This window comes from Prionailurus viverrinus, chromosome B2 (assembly GCF_022837055.1).
Source record: "Prionailurus viverrinus isolate Anna chromosome B2, UM_Priviv_1.0, whole genome shotgun sequence".
Lineage (NCBI taxonomy): Eukaryota > Metazoa > Chordata > Mammalia > Carnivora > Felidae > Prionailurus > Prionailurus viverrinus.
The window spans coordinates 109,760,160-109,767,988 of NC_062565.1; positions in this window are offsets into that span (position 1 = coordinate 109,760,160).

Sequence of the window (7,829 nt, forward strand, 5' to 3'; positions counted from 1 at the left end):
AGAGGTTTCTGCACGTGTCCTTATAAAATATCCTTGAATAGGAAGCACTTCAAAATTGAATACCTAAGATCTATTTTTTAGGTTTGGTTTTGCAGATTGTTAAGGAACAAAGAAAACACAATTGCTTCCGCAAAGTTTGCATGTATGAAGAACTGAAATATCATTTGTTATTGTTAAAGATGCAAAAACCTCTCAAGATATCAAAAAACGGTTGTAGCAAACTAATTACCTTGTTGTCCATACTATAATAACCCTATCATTTTTATGACTCAGTTTGTCTCTTTCTTTATCATCTCTGCTTCTATTGCTTCTGACCATCTTTCTTAAAGCCACCTGCATTAAAATTCCCTAAGACTCTACAGGATGCCTTGATGCACAGCCCTTTAAGACAAAGCATTTATTCCTTCATATCCTTGGAGCATTGACTGCTAATATTTTACATCTGAGTCCCTCTTCAGGCATTGCCCTGGAAGAAGGAAGTGGTCATGCTCAAAGTTATGCTCTCTACCTGAGGAAGGCTCATGTATGATGACTGGTCACTGTGGTATCTAATGGGCCATCCTTTTTGTCTCAATTGGAACAACTCTGAAGCATCCCAGTCTCAAAACTCCTGATGATTCTGAAGCCTCTGTTCTGAGGGCATTACAGTTGAACTTATTTCTAATTTTGCCTCCTAAACTTCTACCAGATATTGTCTCCAAGAATACACACTAATAAATCTACTACATAAAAATCTCAGATTCTTGGAGTCTGTTTCCAAAGGAATGCTATCTACTACAGAACCTAACTTGATCAATTAGATATTATCCCATTATCCAATACATATTGTTCCTAATAGAATGAGTTTCTGATGATGGCATAAACTGCTGGTCTTCCTTGTACCTGTGGAATTTTGCCAAGGCACTGATGTTGTTCCAAACATACATGGCCACAGTAGCAATGTTAATTACCTAAAACATGGTTTTTATATGTTTGCTTTAACTAGACTATGGGCATAGAAGGTGCTTTAACTAGACTGTGGGCATAGAAAGTGCTTAGAACTCATGGACTTGCAAAAAGATAAAAGACTAACTGAGGCCTGCAATTTGAGGACAGTGTTCGGGAAGTACAGAGTATTAATATCATTGTTGCCCATTTCCACAGCTCTGAATTGAATATTTTCATAGAACTTGGTCATATTCAACTTATATAGTCTAATAAGAAAGTAAAGCATTTCAAATTTTCTAAGTCTTGAAATTGGTTCTTTTTTCCTCCAGACAATAAATCAGAGTGAAATGAGAATGTAAACTTCTAACATCATTATTAAAGCCTTCTCTATATCTGGGATTTCCCATTTCTGAGTGGACTTTGCTTTTCCCCAGAGGGATATTGTCATTTGATATGAAAACCAAAGTCTTACTGATGAAAAATTCTTCCAAAAGTCTCACATGGCATTTGGCCATTTACCCAAAATGTAAGTGTTTTAGAATGAGGATATTCTCCAATGTCTGGATAAAGAATTTGAATTAGTAAAGGTATCTATTTTTCCCTTTATACAAAGTTCATGTACTGATCCCACCTAACTTGGCCTAAAGAATATTCTGATTTGGCTCCTGAGCTATGGCCCTATCCTGTCTATCAATTCTTCTTTTAACAGTATGTGAGCAAGACAAGAAGCTCACTCTTCTGAAAGCAAGGTTACAATACATTCACTCTCAAGTATAACTGAATTTTGCTTTTGAAGATTTGATTTAATACAGCTTTTAAGTACTTTACTCAACTCTGTGTTTTAAGAGCATATTACCAGCCCACAGCCAGCAGTCTTTTTATATAAGAATGGTAGATGAGTGGGGCACTTGGGTGGCTCAGTCGGTAAAGTGTCCGACTTTGGCTCAGGTCATGATCTCACGGTTCGTGAGTTTGAGCCCTGCGTCGAGTTCTGTGCTGACAGCTCAGAGCCTGGAGCCTGCTTCGGATTCTGTGTCTCCCTCTCTCTCTTCCCCTCCCCTGCTCACACTCTGTCTCTCCCTTTCTCTCAAAAATAAACATAAAAATTTAAAAAAAAACTGGTAGATGAATTACTCTAAGTCATTCCTATAAATATATGGCATATGTTTATAGGAATCATACCTGTTAATAGAGTAACATGCAGTCATTTTCAGACTTGGCCTCAAACTTCAAAGTCCACGTATGTCTTGTATTTAGGTTACAATATAAGCCACTGTAAAGAAATGGGGGGGAGCAAAAATATAGTAGTGAAAGAAAGAAAGAAAGAAAGAAAGAAAGAAAGAAAGAAAGAAGGAAGGAAGGAAAGAAGAAAGAAAGGCTTATTTACCTCTTACGTTGCTATCTAAATATAGTAGTTCCCAGGCTAGTAGAGCAGCTTTGACATCATCAGCAAGAATTTTTCATCTTTGGACCCAAGGTGGCCTCTCTACCTTCATGACCACACCTGTTTCTCAGCCAGTAGAGAAGAGAAACGGGCAAGGGCATCACCAGAAAGTATCATAAATCACTTCTATTTACATCTCATTAGCCAAGATTCAGTTACATGAACACTGGTAGCTGCGGCAAAGCTAAGAAATGAAGTCTTGGCCTGGATAAGAAAAACTAGGATCTTCAGTTACAAAGAGAAGAAAGGAGAATGGGTGTTGGTCGATAGCTAGCAGTCTCTGCCACATATTGCTATGGTAATACTGTCCTGACTTTCCAAGTTGTATACATTTTTAGTAAAGGGATAAATCAGTCATGATTCAGGTCAGGAAACAGAAAACCACTCTAGGTATTTTAAGAAACACAGGTATTTAGGAGTTTACAAAAATACTAGAAAGGCAAGAGAAGACTTTAATCTGAGACTCCAGAAATTCTTAGAGCACTACAAAACTGAGCCTGCAATAGAAATATTACTTCTGAGCTACCATGGAACTATTGAATTTGTGAACACAAAGTGACAGCCAAATTCAGGGATGGGAGACGTAAGTCTGGAAGCCTCTGCAATCAGCAGAAATATCCATCTAATCCCAGAGCCATTTACTGGGCACTGAAATATGACCACCATCTCCAATGAAGTTGTTTCAAACACATAGGAAGCTGGAGATAAGATCATGAAATACTACTACAGAAAATTTCACATTTCTAAGACCATGTTTACCACCATATGTATAACCGAGACAAGACATAAAACATTTACCTTCCAATTGGTGCAAGTGCACTTAATTGCCGAACCTAATGCATATCCAGAACACAAGGTGCAAAGGAGTCTAAAAATGTCATCAATAGTGCAACAGCTTTTATAGAATAGAAAGGCACAGTAGGAATGTGGGTTTGAAGATGATCAAGCCAATCTACAGTACCCACTATTGTGGCAAATAACACCATATATTCTGGAAAAGAAGTTGATCAGCCATGGACACTGCTGATCAAGAACCCAGTTTAAACTTCCACAACTGACTGACTGCTTGAATATTTTTTGTACTTATTCAACTAGTCAGATTCTGCCTATAAGTCATAAACTTTCACCTTTGACATTGATGTCTCATCTTCTTACATACCTGTAACTACCTACTTTTAAAAATTATTTTAGGGGCACCTGCGCGGCTCAGTCAGTTAAGTGTCCGACTTGGGCTCAGGTCATGATCTTGCGGTTTGTGAGTTCGAGTCCGCGTCAGGCTCTGTGCTGACAGCTCAGAGCCTGAAGCCTGCTTCGGATTTTGTGTCTCCCTCTCTCTGCCCCTCCCCTGCTTATGTTCTTTCTCCCTCTGTCTCAATAAATAAATAAATAAATAAATAAATAAATAAATAAATAAATAAATAAAAATTATTTTAGAGTATGCTAAACAAATAATGAATTATATCATTCATAGAGTATTCATAATTCTTTGATTTTATTGGTTTTTAGAGCTCAGCATATAATTTCATGTTCATAGACATGTTTAAAACCAAGAAATATTAAGCTAATATAATGAAAATAAGGTCAGTCAGTTCTGACTGATACTGTTCTGTCAATAAAAGCATTTCTTTCAAATAAATGTATAATCCTAAAAGAAAGAATACTAAAAACCAAATGAAATGTAACTTATTACTACATAGTACTATTTATAGTTTTATATAAGAATGAAAGCTATTACATATTTCTAAGGTTCTTTTTGTTATACCAAACACTATTTTAAACAATTCAAACAATCCTTAATTGGTGTGTTTGTATAGTATAACTGAAAGCTCAAACCCAAATAGTTATAAAATGATATTACTTGATACCCAACTTGAACTAGTAATTAATTTCAAGGTTCATGCATTCTCTGATTAGTCCAAGTATACCAGTGCTTATTTGGGAAACAAGTTTGAGGAATCTTTGTATAATTAATTCTCAAAAATATACAGTCATCTAGATTATTAGAGACCAAGATTGTATGGAATATCACAAGAATAAAACTTTATCCTACAGATAATGGCTCCATTGAAATTTTTTTAGCAAAGATAATATAATTGATACATTTTGTTTTTTTACTGTCTAAAATCCTATACCCTGTCACAAATTTGGAGGAAGTAGCCGATTGTGCCTCTCATTAAAAAAAAAAAAACAAAATCCAGGGGCACCTGGGTGGCTCAGTCGGTTAAGCATCCGACTTTGGCTCAGGTCATGATCTCACAGTTTGTGAGTTCGAGCCCCACGTCGGGCTCTGTGCTGACAGCTCAGAGCCTGGAGCCTGCTTCAGATTCTGTGTCTCCCTCTCTCTCTGCCCCTACCCCGCTTGTGCTTTCTCTCTCAAAAATAAATAAACATTAAAAAAATTTTTTTAATCCTTTTTTAAAGTTGATATATTATTGACGTATAACATTGTATTCACTTTATGTGTCTCTCATTCCTGAAGCCACATGAGGAAGATGCTCCCTTTCTCAACCCCAAACAGACATAAGCAGGTGACACAGCCTGAACCAATCAGTGCTAAAATGTGTATTTTGTTGGTAATACATGGAGGATCACCTGGGTGGCTCAGTCAGTTAAGCAGTTAAGCGCCTGACTCTTGATTTTGGCTCAGGTCATGATCTCACCGTTCCTCAGATGGAGCCCTGTGTCAGGCTCTGCACTGTCAGCACAGGGCTTGCTTGGGATTCTCTCTCCCCCTTTCTCTCTGCACCTTTCCTGCTCACTCTCTGCCCCTCTCCTGCTCACTCTGTCTCTCTCAAAATAAATAAATAAATATTAAAAAGATACAATGGAAAAGTTTGCTATCTTCTCTGCCTACCTCTCCTAATCATAGGTTGCTACAGGGATTTTTTTTTAATTACGCAAAATGCACATATCACAAATGATATTTCAAATGACAAAAAGTAAGTGGGAAACCATGGGAAAGAAAGATCAAGACTAAAACATTGATCATAAAGCATCAAATACATTAGTACAATAACCATTGTCAGTTTCTAACTTATAAAAACCATCTCACCTCAAGATGGCAGTAATATGCAATGACTATTACACAAATTTTTTTTTTTAATTTTTTTTTTCAACGTTTATTTATTTTTGGGACAGAGAGAGACAGAGCATGAACGGGGGAGGGGCAGAGAGAGAGGGAGACAACAGAATCAGAAACAGGCTCCAGGCTCTGAGCCATCAGCCCAGAGCCCGACGCGGGGCTCGAACTCACGGACCGCAAGATCGTGACCTGGCTGAAGTCGGACGCTTAACCGACTGCGCCACCCAGGCGCCCCTACACAAATTTTAATAACAAAAAATTTTATTGAAATTCCAAGACCCACAGTATATAATGAAATGCAAAATAAATATTAACTAGCCATGCAGCTAAATTTTACATTACTGTAAACTTTTAATAAGATTGCTAATCCTTAATATTGCTTTCCTTTGAGATTTTTTAAAGTGTAAAGAATAGCCAATAATGTTACAACCAAGAAGTAATTTATAAAGTACTTCTCTGAATATTAAAAAATTCAAATTAGTGATATAATAAAATATTAAACTGAAGAAATTAAAATGCTATGTAATAATGAGTAATAGGACATAAGAAAAAAATCTACAGCAACACTGGCAATCAAAATAACTGCGAGCTTGGGGAAGCTGGGTGGCTCAGTAGGCTAAGTGTCTGACTTTGGTTCAGGTCATGATCTCACAGTTTGTGAGTTCGAGCCCCACATGGGACTCTGTGCTGACATCTCAGAGCCTGGAGACTGCTTTAGATTCTGTGTCTCCCTCTCTCTCTGCCCTTCCTCTGCTAGCACTCTCTCTCTCTCTTTCCCTCTCTCAAAAATATATAAACCTTAAAAAAATTTTTTTAATTGTGAGCTAAAACAAGGTAACCATCTTAAATCTATAAAATTAGCATAGTTTTAGAGCTTACACATATTTAGCATTTAGTAATATGCAATGAGATGATTACTCTTTTATGGTAATCTTTTACAGTAATCTCTTTTATTAGTATAAAAAGGCAAAATCTTCTTGGAAACGAAACTGGCAATATGTACTAAGAACCTTTTTTAAATGTTTACTTATTTATTTTGAGAAAGAGAGATAACGAGAGTGTATGTGTGTGCATGTGCATGCATGCAGGGGAGGGGCAGAGTGAGAGGGAGAGAGAGAATCCCAAGCAGGCTCCATGCTCAGTGTGGAGCTGGACACAGGGCTCAATCTCAAGACTGTAACATCATGACCTGAGCCAAATCAAGAGTCAGATGCTTAACTGACTGAGCTATCCAGGCACCCAGTAGCAAGAACTTTTGAGTCAGTAATTCCATTTCTAGGAATCTACTCCAAGAATCAGAGATGTAGTTGATGGTTTTATTATAAGGATGTTTACAGACAAGTTATTTGTGTTCTTAAGAAATAGGAAAAACCCCTAAATATTTCATAATATGCTGAAGGTTAAATAAATTATGGTGCAGCCATATGTTATTAATGTCAGCCATTTTAAAAAAATGTGTCCTGGGGCCCCTTGGTGGCTCAGTCAGTTGAGTGTTGGACTTCGGGTCAGGTCACGATCTTGTGGTTCATGAGTTCGAGCCCCGCATCGGGCTCTGTGCTGACAGCTCAGAGCCTGGAGCCTGCTTCGGATTCTGTGTCTCCCTCTCTCTCTGCTCCTCCCCCACTCACACTGTGTCTCTGTCTCTCTCTCAAAAATAAATAAAACATTAAAAAAATAAAATAAAAAAAGTGTCCTGTGAATGTTTAATAACAGGGGAAATGATGACATTTTAAGTGGAAAAGTTTGAACCTAAAATATATATATTCACTCAATATTTATTGTCTAAAATGTGCAATGCATATTATGTCCTAGGCAATACATACACACTTATTTGACAATTATGAGTGAAAATCTCCTCTACCATTATTGTGATATTAGTATATATAATGCTAGACCTAACAAAACTTTAGTACAGGAATAGTAGAAGTACACTAAATCCTGATGCACAATAGAAGAAAGAAGCCAATGTATTATCTCTAACATTGATAAGTTGGTAAAATAATGGCATGGTTGTGTTATACTGAATCAATGAGAAAATTATCAGGACAATTAAAAACAAACATTTGAATATGGTTGCCTCTGAGAAGTTGAAACTGGAATGGACTTGGCACAGCAATGAGGCGGAAGGGCTTGCTTTTGGTTATAAGTCCCGCTATACTATTTGATTTTTATTAATGTATATTTATACTTTCATTTTATAAACAGAATGCCCTTTTAAAAGTCAGTGGTACTTGGACCCCAATATATAGCAATCCCCTTTCCCATCCAAGACCAGAACTGAGAGGTACACATAGGGGTCAAATAGCTAGGGATAAAATATCAACTTAATTAAAAGTTTAATTGAAGGGGGCACCTGGCTGGCTCAATCGGTAGAGC